Genomic DNA, 12,756 nt, shown 5'->3' on the forward strand with positions numbered 1-12,756 from the left:
AAAATAAAAATATATAAAATATAAATAAAATCAACATTTATACATGAGTACTGATCATTTATTAATTAATTTAATGTACCACTTCTCTTATATATAATATAAAAATATTAAAATATGGGAGATACTAAGCTATCAATTTGAGTTTACATAATGGGAACATGTAAAAACAAAGAAAAGACTAAAACAAAGAGAACCCTCATAGATATTTTGAGAAAAAACAAGATGTACTCTGCATCATCCAGTGTCAATAAATAGACAGTAAACAACAAATAGCAAACATTTACTGAGCCCTTTCATTGTGATAAGAATTTACTTTTGTTCTTTGCATCACTAGAACTAAAGTACACAATAAGAATAACTTAAAGGAGGAAAAATTTGTTTCAAGCTTGTAGTTCTAGAGCTTCAATCTGTCTTCAGAGAAATCATAACAGAAAATTTCCAAAAACAACAACAAAAAAACAGGATAACTTCATTCCTCCAAAAGTTCATAAATTATCAGCAATGGTCTAACCCAGAGAATAAGCATAGAATTTTAAGTCTAAAGAGAAAATGTCAGCTCACTTTTAGAGGCAAGTCAGGTATAACTTGTGCTGATTTCTCAGCACAAACTCCAAAATTCAGTAGAGTTTGGAATGATGTATAGAAAATAGTTGTCAATCAATATTGCTATATCCAGCAAAGCTGTCTTTCAAAATTGAAGAGAAATAAAAACCTTCCAAGGCAAGCAGAAACTAAAAGAATTCATGAGTACTAAGTCAGCATTATAGACAATATAAGGAAATACTATACACCCCAAAAATCAAAATCAAACTCAAAAGTTCAGGAATGAACAAATCTCATTCTATGATTAGTTAAGCAAATGTGAAACAAGACCAAATTAAATATTAGAAAGAAATCAAGATGTCAGGAATTGATAAAAATTTCTCTATACTTACATTTTAAATGGTCTTAACTCTCCAATTAAAAGGCAGAGGCCAGCAGAATGAATTTTAAAATAAAACCTAATTATATGTTGCTTGCAAAAGGCAAAGACAGCTGAAAGTGAAAAGATGGAAATTGGTATACTATGAAATGGAACACCAAAACAAGCAAGAGTAGCTACTATCACCTGACAAAGCAGACTTAAAAGCAAAATTGATAAGAAGAGACAAATAAGGTCACTTTATACTGGTAAAAAATGAGTAATCTAACAAGAAAATATAATGATTTTAAATATTTATGCTCCTAATGTTGATGCACTGGTTACACAAAAGAGACACTACTTGAATTAAAGCCTCAGATAGACCCCTGTACAATAATATTGGGTGATTTCAGCAATAAATAGGTCATTCAGACATAAACTCAGCAAAGACTTTTCAGACTAAAAAATATATGAAATCTATTAACCAATATCTGTAGAATATTTCATCCAACAACAGATAAAACCACTTTCTTCTCAGCTACTCACAGAATCTTCTCCAAAACATAACATACTTTAGATCACAAAGCAACTTAGAGAATACACAAAAAAGTATAATCCTTGCATTTTATCAGATCATGAGGATTTATATTATAAATCAACACAAAGAAAAATAAACCCACATAGAAACTATATCACTATGGAGTTTCCTCAAAAGACGAGGCATGGAAGCACTATATGACCCAGCTATACCACTCTTGGTACCTATCCTAAAGAATTAAAGTCAACACACTGTAGTATTATATGCATATCTGTGTTTATAGCATCTCAATTTACAATAACCAAATTAGGGAACCAGTTAGGTGTCCATCAATGGATAAGTGGATAAAGAATGTGAGATAGATATATAGACAATGGCATTTTATTCAACCATAAAGAAGACTGCAATTATATCATTTGTAGGAAAAAGAATGGAACTTGAGAACATTCTGTGAAGTGAAATTAGCAAAAATCAGATGATTAGGGGTTGTATATTTTTTCTCACTTATGTGGAAGAAAGGTGGGAGTAGGATCTCATGAATATTGGAAGAAGATCAGTATAGTAGACAAAAGGAAGTAGGGGTAAGGAATAGAGGAGAGAAAGGGGAAATACTAGGGAGTTACATTGGCCAAATTATATTGTTATAGTCTGTGAAGTTACATATATGTAACAACAAATTCCAGTATTATAAACAATTATGATGCGCCAGTAAAAAAACATGAAAAAATATAAATCCATCAAATGGATTAATTCACTGATTAGGTTCTGGTTCTCATAATTTAGTCATTTTGACTCTTAGTTTAACAAAGGAGCTTTTGGGGAACACCTCATATGGAAACCATAATGCTATGTACAAAAAAAAGGGATTTATTAATTTGTGACTTAGTGTAAAGAAATAATATAAATAAAAGTTATTGAATTGGAAAATACATCCAGGCATAACAGCCTAGAAAAGAGAAGTTAGTCAAAGATGCAGAACTTTAACAGACAAAGGCCAACAACATTAGGTAAATGAGATGATTTGTGTGGATTCCATTCTAAAGAAAAAGTAATATTGTTTCTAAACCGTATTTTACATGATTATTATAATGATAATGAACATATTTTTAATTCAAATATTTTTTGTAGTTAATTTAAGCATAATTGCAATTGTCAGGATATTTGATTTGAGCAGAAGATACACAAATTGTTTACGTGATATTTATTTTTTAGAAGACATTGCATTATTTCTTAGAATTTACTACCATATGGAGGAGACATTGATGGTTATCATCATTCTGTGATTAAAGTTGATTTCCTGTCACCTTAGTGTCTATTTTTTTTAATTTTAACACACACACTCACACACACACACACACAAAAAGTATGTTCACTGTTTTTGGCATAGAATATTTTGAGTTTATACATTGATAGAGTTTTATAATCAACATTCCACCTGGATATAGAACAATTGCAGTATACCAGAGAATTGCCTCATACTGACCCTTTGCATCAGAACCTTCCCCCATCCTTAGTAACTACTGATTTATTCTTCATTTAATGTTTTTGTTTGTATTTTTCCAGAACATCATATTAATAGAAATATATAGTGTGTAAACTTTTGAGATTTCTTTCACTCACAAAATGCCTTTAAGTTTCAATTTGTCACTATAGTAAAATTTAATTCATTTTTATTGATGAATAGAATCCCCCAGTATGGATGTACCACAGTTTGCTTGTCCATTAATTCATTGATTAGGGTTAAATATTTAGATTATTTATATTTTAGGGAATTGTAAATATTGTTGTTGTAAACATTCATGTGTGTGGTAGGAATTTTCTATGAAAAGAATAGTTCAGAGAATGAAAGGATGAACTACTGACTAGGAGAAAATACTGCAAAGCACATTGTATCCAGAATATAGAAAGCTGACTCTTGAATTAGAAACAGTTTGCCTGAAGCATAGAAAATAATATTAGGGGAAATGGATGGTAATTTTGTAAAACCAGCAGGATTTTATTTGTTCTGAATTGAAACAAAAGTAGGAATATTAAAATATGGTTATATTAGTAAAGTAAAATAATATGGAACCTAGAAGGATGCCTAAATATGGACAGGCTAGATGCTGGTAGATATATATCTATGAAAAAATAGGAGTAAGATATTTAATTCAGAATTTTATCCTGGAAAGAAAGAGGTCACTGCATACACAGGGACGCTGCACACATTTAAAATATGAGCACGTCTGGTGATAAGCAGTGGCATTTGAAGAGCTTTAGATGTGGAAAGCCAGGTCACAGGAGTGATCAACCAAAATGCCGTTATTCATAAAATATGAGGGTCACATGATTTCCTGGTTGTCTTAAGATCTAACGCATATTAATGGGGACCAGAGAAACGAACGGAAATTTGAACAGTGTTGAATCATAAATCAACTGGAGCTCACACATGTAGTTGATAATAAAGGCTTTGGGAAACAGCATAAAAGAATCTGTAGGGGACGGTGGTTAAAGAGAAAGTGTTTATGAAGGATCTAGAGAAAAAGACATCTAGGTGGTAAAAAAAAAAAAAAGTAATAGAAATGAAAGTGTGCAATTGGCAGATTATGGCTGGGGTATTACAGGAGATGGCAGTGTCATTTCTGTGTGCTGTCCCAAGGACAAAAATAGTTGCTTCAAGGTTACTGGCAGCTGTACATGCAGATATAAACTTATGTTACTTTTGGAAAGAACTGTCTTCAAGAAATTTAATTCTGATGATCACATTTTTTTCCAGAAATTAATCTATGTTCATTTCTTGCTCTTTTTACCCTTTTATACTTTTAGAAACTGTCATGTGAAACACATGCAGCAGAGACTTCAAGGAGGACAGTATTTCCCTTTAAGAAATTTTGTTATCATTACAGATATCAAACAACTCATGTATATCAGACAATGTCTAGTAAAATAAAAATGGTGGCAAGTGATAGACAATGAAATTTAATAAGCATCTATCTATGCTGTTATGGGGCTGAATACTTTGTAAATTTGAGATATAATTTCCAAAGTAAAATATGTTCCAATGGAAGTTAATGATAGAATGAAGAAATTATCTGTAATGTTCTGTGGCTTAAATTACAAATCAATTAACTTTAAAATAATTGAATAGAAAAATAATTTTTATTTACTAAACTATATGTCCATATATTTATTATTTTATTTACATATGGATTTTAAACAGCAAATTAAAAAAAAAGGAGAAAAAGAACTTGAGTTTAGAGTTTACCAAGTTCATACTTGATTTCCTGGTTGAATACTACTGAATTCAGGGGCACTCAACTACTGAGCCACATTCCCAGCCCTATTTTATATTTTTTATTTAGAGATCGGTTCTGAGTTGCATAGTGCCTTGCTTTTCTGATGCTGGCTTTGCCTCCTGCCTTAGCCTCCTGAGCAGCTGTTATTACAGGCATGGGCCTCTCCACCCAGTTTGAGTTTAGAGTTTTTAAAATAAAAAGGCTGGTGGAAAAAAACATTAGTAGTTTGAAAGAATATCAGACGGACCTGTGTTTGACTTTAGCATTAATGAAATACATTTTACAGAGCCTAGTAGATGTGGTACACATAGTAGTTTCTTGAAAAATTGCCGATGTACTTTCCTGGCTTGGATAGTATCACCCTTGCACTACAGTGGAAGCCCTGCTTCTAGATCTTAGAAACTATAACTTCTAATACTGTAGTTCAATTCATTGAACCACGCTTCTTTTTAAATTTAAATTGAAGTATTTGGCAGAAATACTCATCCTCCACTAATCATGGGACACTCTTGCAAAAGGAGTGCCCACTAAATTTTGATCTTATACTGCCATGCCATTGAGAAATCAACCAAAACACCAAAGATTTGAAATTTAATAAAGGGCATTACTATCCAATGAACTTGCCATGGTCATTCATGTCTCTGAGGCTTTAATCTCCATGTAGAATTCATTTGGAAAGCCTTTCTGTTCTTCTACTTCTCTATGCATCATGTCATTTCCGCCTGATCAAGAGTTTTCGCCATGAAGTATTCACTTATCACACGGAGAACTTCTTGGAATTCCTACTACTTTTCTGCCATGTTATCAGTACAACACAGTCTGACATAGGCATATTGATTATTTGTGTAGCTGGATCCAGAGGAAGGTTGCATGGACTTTATTAATTTTTTGTGTGGCTCTTCTCCAGTGAAACTGATACAGATCTCCGAATAGATAAAGCAATAGTGGTCCATTTAATCATACATCCAGATGGTTGGATAAAGGTAAAGAGACTGTTTATTATACAAAGGCCCTGAGAATGTGCAAGAGCAGTTTTAGCTGCCAAGACTGAAGGCAAATACAGCATCTCAGATCTACTGGCCTAGCCTTGCATTGTTTTGTCAACCTCTCTGCATTCTAGTTAGATCTTCTCATTTTATTAATATGTTATTGTTCCAAAATTACATCCAGAATAAAACTATAATTCCTTCTCTCTATTATGTGAAATGGTCCAACTCGTACCAGATATTCCAGGATTATCACAATATCTTTCTACTGTCTTCTGCTTTCATTTCTGTTTACTGAAGTAATCACTACAAAGGTGAAGTACTAAGGAAATGATGGGGCATAGGTAAGAGAGTAAGAGCTAAGAAAGAATTTTTTTCTAATTAACTTTCAGTTCTCTGTGACTTACAGATGTAACTAACTGCATTTGTTGTCTTTAATTGCTAATGATTTTGAGTCTTTATTACAGGCTATAAAATTTAGTTATTTGTAAAGAAATATTTTTGATTTTTTTTTAGAAAAAAAGTTTGGGGAGAAAATAGTATTCCTTAGATGTTTTCTAATAAATTTTTCAACATATAAAATATTGTGAATAACACATATTTAATATGCCCACTACCACTATCAGTTACCATATTGGTCGATGTTTGGTGAACAACTAAAATATGTCTGAACTCTGAGGAATTAAAAAGTCCATAATCTTATTCAGGAAAATTATATCTCTAAGTAGAAATTGTGTACACTATATCTTTACATGATATGTTTGCTTTTATCATAACAATAATGGAAGTATATGTTGTTTTTGTAAGTAAAAGTGAACAAAACCCAGATTCATACTGGAAAGATTAAATGACTTTAGCAAACTAGTGGCAGAGACTGAATTCAAGATCATATATTCTGATTCTAAGTTTAGTACTCTTTCCATGATTTTAAAATTTTGCTCAATAAAATGAGGAAAATAAATTACTCAGGTTGTTGCAAATTACCCATCTTTAAAAGAAAGGTTAAGTCCTCCATGGAGAAAAGAGCTTCTGACTGCTTTGTTTTTTAGAGAACAGAACCATTAGGGAAGATTTTCTTTCCCAACTTAATTAATATTTTATAGGAAAAAAAATCTTTTTAAGGTTTTAGATTGTAAATCAATTCCAAATAGAGCTGAATGTGACTCCGGAGAGAATGCAAAAGAAAAAATAAAATATGACAAAATAAAATGTCAGACTCTTAGGTGACCAGGAAGAAAATCATTATGAGGGAAATGAGAGGCTAAGTCTGACTAGCTGATCATGTTAGAGAATAAGCATCTTTTGTTAAGTGTAATGGTCACCCTGACATACCTGATTAGGATGCTTCAATCTTAGGAGATGTTTAGTAATGCGGAAATGATAATTTTAGACACTTTTACCTTAAAACATCAGGACTGGATACAGATATTTTAGTGAATTCAGGAGAATATGGTTCCCTAGGAGGTGACTTTTGTCACATCATTTCAAAATATACCAGAGCAGGTTCTAAAATTTCATTTTAGATGCACCTACATTAACTCATGCTCATCAAACAACAACAACAACAACAAAATAGATAGAATTTTTAAGACTACAGTGTGGTGTTGCTGGTATATAAATTACCATATCAAGTTCTTCAGGTTCTCTACTTTAAGGACCTTCCTCTTGCTTCCCAGGCATCAGACTGTGTGTCAGCCAGGATTCCATCTGAGCCCTCTCTGCAGACATAGTTTTATGGCTCTAATGGACCTGCCAATTCCCTGTTGGAAAGGAATGGAAAAGCTGGTGAAAATTGTATCATTTTCAATCTTTCAAATGGCCTTTCAGGTCTATGCAAATAAATTTTGAATCCATAGCTCATAATTTTTAGTTCAACCACATAATTCTTAGTTTGTTTACAGTCTCAAGAGTCCTAGCATAAAATGCTACTTTCATCATTGTAGACACTTAAGAAAAATTACCTGCCAACTTGAATTAAGGTAGTTTCTTTTAAAAATATTATAAGAAAAATCTTGTTCTTAAGAAGCATTAAACAAGCCCCACACCTTTGTTCAGTTATTTTTAAAAAGTACACATGAGAATGAAAACAATAACAGAAAACAATTGAACAATAGAGTATATGCATAAAATTATTTTGTAGTTGAATTCTATGTACCATAAGGATAATTATATTTGTTATAAATTATACTATAATGGATAACATATGGGAAGGCAGCATGTACAGTGAGAAGTGTAGCACACTGGATTTGTATAATTCTCTCCACCCTGAAAAATGCACTATCATTTATCCAAGGGTAATACTTCATATTTTTCTTATTAAATTTAATCTTAAAAATACATAGTATATTATATTATAATTCTGAAATTTGATGAAATCTTGGTTTTATTATCTAATATATTATAACTATTTGGCTGCATGAGTAAAAGTGATAAAATTTGTATCATTATTCACAATAGGAATTAAAATGTTGACTGGGAAAAGACTGAAGACTGAACCATGTGATATATGACTAAAAAGATCCAGAATGACACATAACACATTATTCAGTACCTTTAAATAATGTGAACATTTTATTAAATGTGAACATTTAACAGTCTACTTGATTATTCCCAAGTATAATAAATATTGGTGCCTTTGATTATATATGTGTGTGTGCACATGTACATGTGTGTGTGAAAATGTCAGAAAAGGTTTTGTGAAATGTCCTACCGAAGACTAGTTTACCTAGTTTTGAGATAACTTCATGTGAAGCATGATGCTCTGTGCTTGCTGTAGCTCATAGCACTGGATACAGAGAATAAAGGAGAGAAAATGCCTTTGTTTCTTCTTTCTAGAGGTGAACATAAATAGATCTGACCAAAATGGTTAGCTTCTCAAAAGAGCAAGGACAGACAGCTTTATTGTCCAAGGAAAATAATAGTGATTACGGAAAGAATATGGTTGTATCCAAATATTTAAGTGACTGTAATAACTTTTGCAATGAAGAATCAGCAGAATTTCTGAAGAAAAACTAAATGAGCCATTAAGAAACAAATTTTTACCAAACTGAGATTAGAAAACAGAATACGAGGAATTTGTCAATGCCAAAACAAACAAATGTTAGCTCTGTTAACAAAGATACATGTCTAAAATGAGTGTGGTCTGTCCACTTAAAAGAAAATAGAAAAAGTGTGATATAATTTTCTTGTGATCTCTGAAGATATATGGGTACTTGAATAGAAGATCATCCTATGAATCTCTCCTTATATTTGTGTTCAATCCGTTGAGAAAATTTCAGTGATATGTCAGTGGCAAGTAAAAGATGTAAAAAATAAACTTATCCCAAATGAGGATTACATTGAAACACACTGTAATGGGGACCAGATGAGAGGACAGTTATCTATGCAAATGAAGCATTACTTGGCTCTAGCCAGCTTTTATTAAAATTTTGGCTAATGTTACTTTAGAAGAGCCAGACTTACATAAAAATGTGCTGTAGGTCAATTAGCCAAAAAACAATTCACCAAAATGACCAATTTGCCAAATTATTTTGTTTCTTTTGACTGTATTAATTTTAGTTAATCAGTTTTCATTTTGTCTTCATAATAGATGTTTAAGTAATGATCAATTTGTTTTTCTTCCAATTTACTAAATAATGTTATTTTTGTTTCTCCTGCAGCTGAAGACCAAGGGCCAGAGAGATAGAAATACTGACAGGGAAAAGACATATTATTGATTATAAAAATTCTTGTTAATATATTGTTCATGAATCAATTCTTTATGCATGTATTAGTCACACATATAATTCACTAAAATTTGTATTTGTTAGCAAAATTTATCTATAGGAAAATGGATCATTATGAATATATTTTTCTTCAGAATAGGAATATGTAATTGATCTTATGAGTATTTTAGAATATCAGGAATAGCATATAATAAATTTTAATTTTATTCTTAAATATAATCTTTCCCTACATGTACTCAATTACTCCTTTTTCTTATATCCAATTACTAGCTTTTTAAAATGGTGTCATGAAAACAAAATAAGAACTAGTTAATGTAGTTAGATGACATAATAAAATACATAAATTAGTTAATTGTCCATCCTCTATGGTTGTATGTAAACTTGCTGAAGGAAGGTTAATTTCTATTAATTCCTAAGGATATATAAAGATGATACTTTGCTAAAAAGAGTAGAATACATTAAATCACCAATTTTTAGTAAAAATGTTGGGAATAAGCAATTTACAAGTATTCCATTTCATTTCGGTATTGGCTGCATCTTTGTCAGGATTTATGTTTTTTAATACAAGACTGATTTAGATCTATATGATTGTTATGCAAGATTTGTAATTCTTCAGTGGATTTGTCACCTCATTCTATAACAAATGTGTGTATGTGTGTATAGGGGGATAATTTTATGCATTATGTCCTTTATATGTATATTTTTTAAAAAATATTTCCCTGAGTATGATGGAATGCAGTGGGCTAAAAAAAGTAAACAAACTATATCATGATGTGCATATTTGATGTGTGTCACTTATATACATTCAAATAATGCTATTAAATGAACAAATACTGAAGAAGTAGGGTTTTTTTTTTTTTTAGTTTACTGTCTCTTTGAGAGATTTAAGTAAACCTACAGTAAGAATATACACGAAAAGCAATGTATACCCACCTAGTTTTAATAGAACCTCTCACCCATCTGGTGATCCCCAGTATGCTGCTATGCTGGGATCCAGTCAGTTACAGCCATGTCCAATTATCCCATCAAGCAGTACAAATGTGATTTCTTTTTCCTATGTGTGCCATGATGTAAGGAAGGTGGTGGAATATTAATTTTTTTTTCGTTTCACACTTTACGAATTATGTGATTGACCCTTTACACTGATGACCCCCAGGAAAAACACAAAATAAAACCTAAAGTCAATGAATCAATCTTTTCCCACTTTGCCTAAAAGTTGACTTGAAAAGATCTCAGACACATTTTTTAAATTTATCAACTTCACAGAGAAAGAAGGTGACAGGCTACCATGAAAGAATGACCCCCCGACTTCCATGACATCAAGTTAGGCTTAATAAGTAGAAAACCTGAACACAGAGAAAAGTTGAACAAGTTATCCTGAGAGGTTCATTTGGTTACTGAAACAGAGATTTGTAGGGTGATTTACATGATGATTAAGACAAAAATGAAATAGTTTTAGAAAGATAAGTAGGTGATAGCCTTCTGCTGTGATTTCTAGATCTGTATTATATAGAAACTTATCTGAAAGTCAAGAGTAAAGAGTTAAAGCAACAGAGATCATTTGACTAGAAAAAAAAAGTGTCTCAAAACTGAAAATATTCGTAGAGCCTTACTAACATGAATAATTGGTAGAACATTGTTCTAAATGAAAGAAAACATGGGCTTGCAAAATTTATTCCAAGAAAGAAAGGTGAACTCATATTCACATAGTACTCAAATAAGCTTAATAAAATTTGTATATATTTAATGCCTCCATAAATACTATGGAAATGATTCCAGGTATTAATTTTCCAGCACTCATATAACAAAGAACTATAAGCTGGGTGGCTTGACATAGCAGAAACCCATCACCTTACGGTTCTAGAGGCTAGAAGTCTGGAGTCAAGATGCAGGTTGGTTCCTTCTGAAGGCCTTTAGAGAGAATTTGTTATTTACATCATGGTACATATAGGAAAAAACAAAACAAAACCAGCCTCTTGTAGCTTCTGGTGGGTGCCAGCAACTCTTGGCACTCATGACCTATAAGTATCACTCCAATCTCTGCTTTCCTCTTCATATGACATCCTCCTTTTGGTATGTCTCATGTACAAATTTTCCTCTTCCCTCAATTGATAAGGCCAATAATCTTGGTTAAGCTCCACCCTCATCCAGAATGGCTTCATATTAACGAATTATGTCTGTGAAGACCCTATTTCCGAATGAAGTAACTGTTAGGTTTGGATGTGAGGTGTCCCCCAAAAACTCATGTATGAGACAATGCATAAAGGTTCAGAGAATAAATGATTGGGTTACAAACGCCTCAACTCAATCAGTGAATTGATCCCCTGATAGGAATTAACTGAGTGGTAACTGAAGTGGTAGGATGTGGCTGGAGAAGGTGGGAATTGGGGCGTGGCTTTGGTGTATATATTTGTATCTGGAGTGTGGAGTCCCTCTCTCTGTTTCCTGATCACTGTGATGTGAGCTGCTTCCCTTGGCCACCCTCTCCAGCCGTAATGTTCTCCTTCAACTCAACTCGAGCCATGAGAAATGGAACCAGCCTTCTATGGACTAAGCCCTCTGAAACCGTGAGCCCTCAAATAAACCTTTCCTTCTTTACAGTTGTTATGGTCAGGTCCTTTAGTCCTAGCAGCGAAAAAGCAGACTAAAACAGTCACATTCTGAGGTTCAGCATAAAACTGAATTTGTTAATGGTGGTATGTTAAATTACCAGCATAGATAATTAGCTTGTTACTCTCTTCTTATTTTTGAAGTATTTAGAGTATTATTTTAATCAGACACATGTAAAATAGGAATATGTAGATAATAAGTCAGTTTAGGTGAAGTAACATGTCATGCATTGAGATTAATGGTAGTACTTAATCTTGCCAAACCAAGGAGAATATCACAGTAAGACATGGCAGGAGAATAACCTGCAACTTAATGGGTAAAAAGTGTAAGTTGTCTGTCATCAAATAAAAATGTCTACAGTAACTATTACCTCAAGTTTCTCTTGTAAACATAAACTGTTGCAAAATATCTTCAGTTGAGTGAGAAAAATTGTCTCCTTTGGTCATGATGTAAGAGCACTTAAATGGGGTAACATACATAAGGCCCCCTGAACAATTTTTGGAGGTTAGTGAAGGCAAAATAAACTGAAAGTTTTCTCTTACTATTGCTTATGAAGTTTTTATACAGGCAACAAAATAAAGCATTTTATGAGAATTTCAGAAAACAATGCATATGCAAACTTTAGATTTTCATGGTATTTTTCAGCCACTTTTAGTGAGCATTTTTTGCCAAGTTAGTTGGTTTTACTGTCTTTTCTACATTAATCAGCTGACACTAAATA

This window comes from Marmota marmota, unplaced genomic scaffold, assembly GCF_001458135.2.
Source record: "Marmota marmota marmota unplaced genomic scaffold, marMar, whole genome shotgun sequence".
Classification (NCBI taxonomy): domain Eukaryota; kingdom Metazoa; phylum Chordata; class Mammalia; order Rodentia; family Sciuridae; genus Marmota; species Marmota marmota.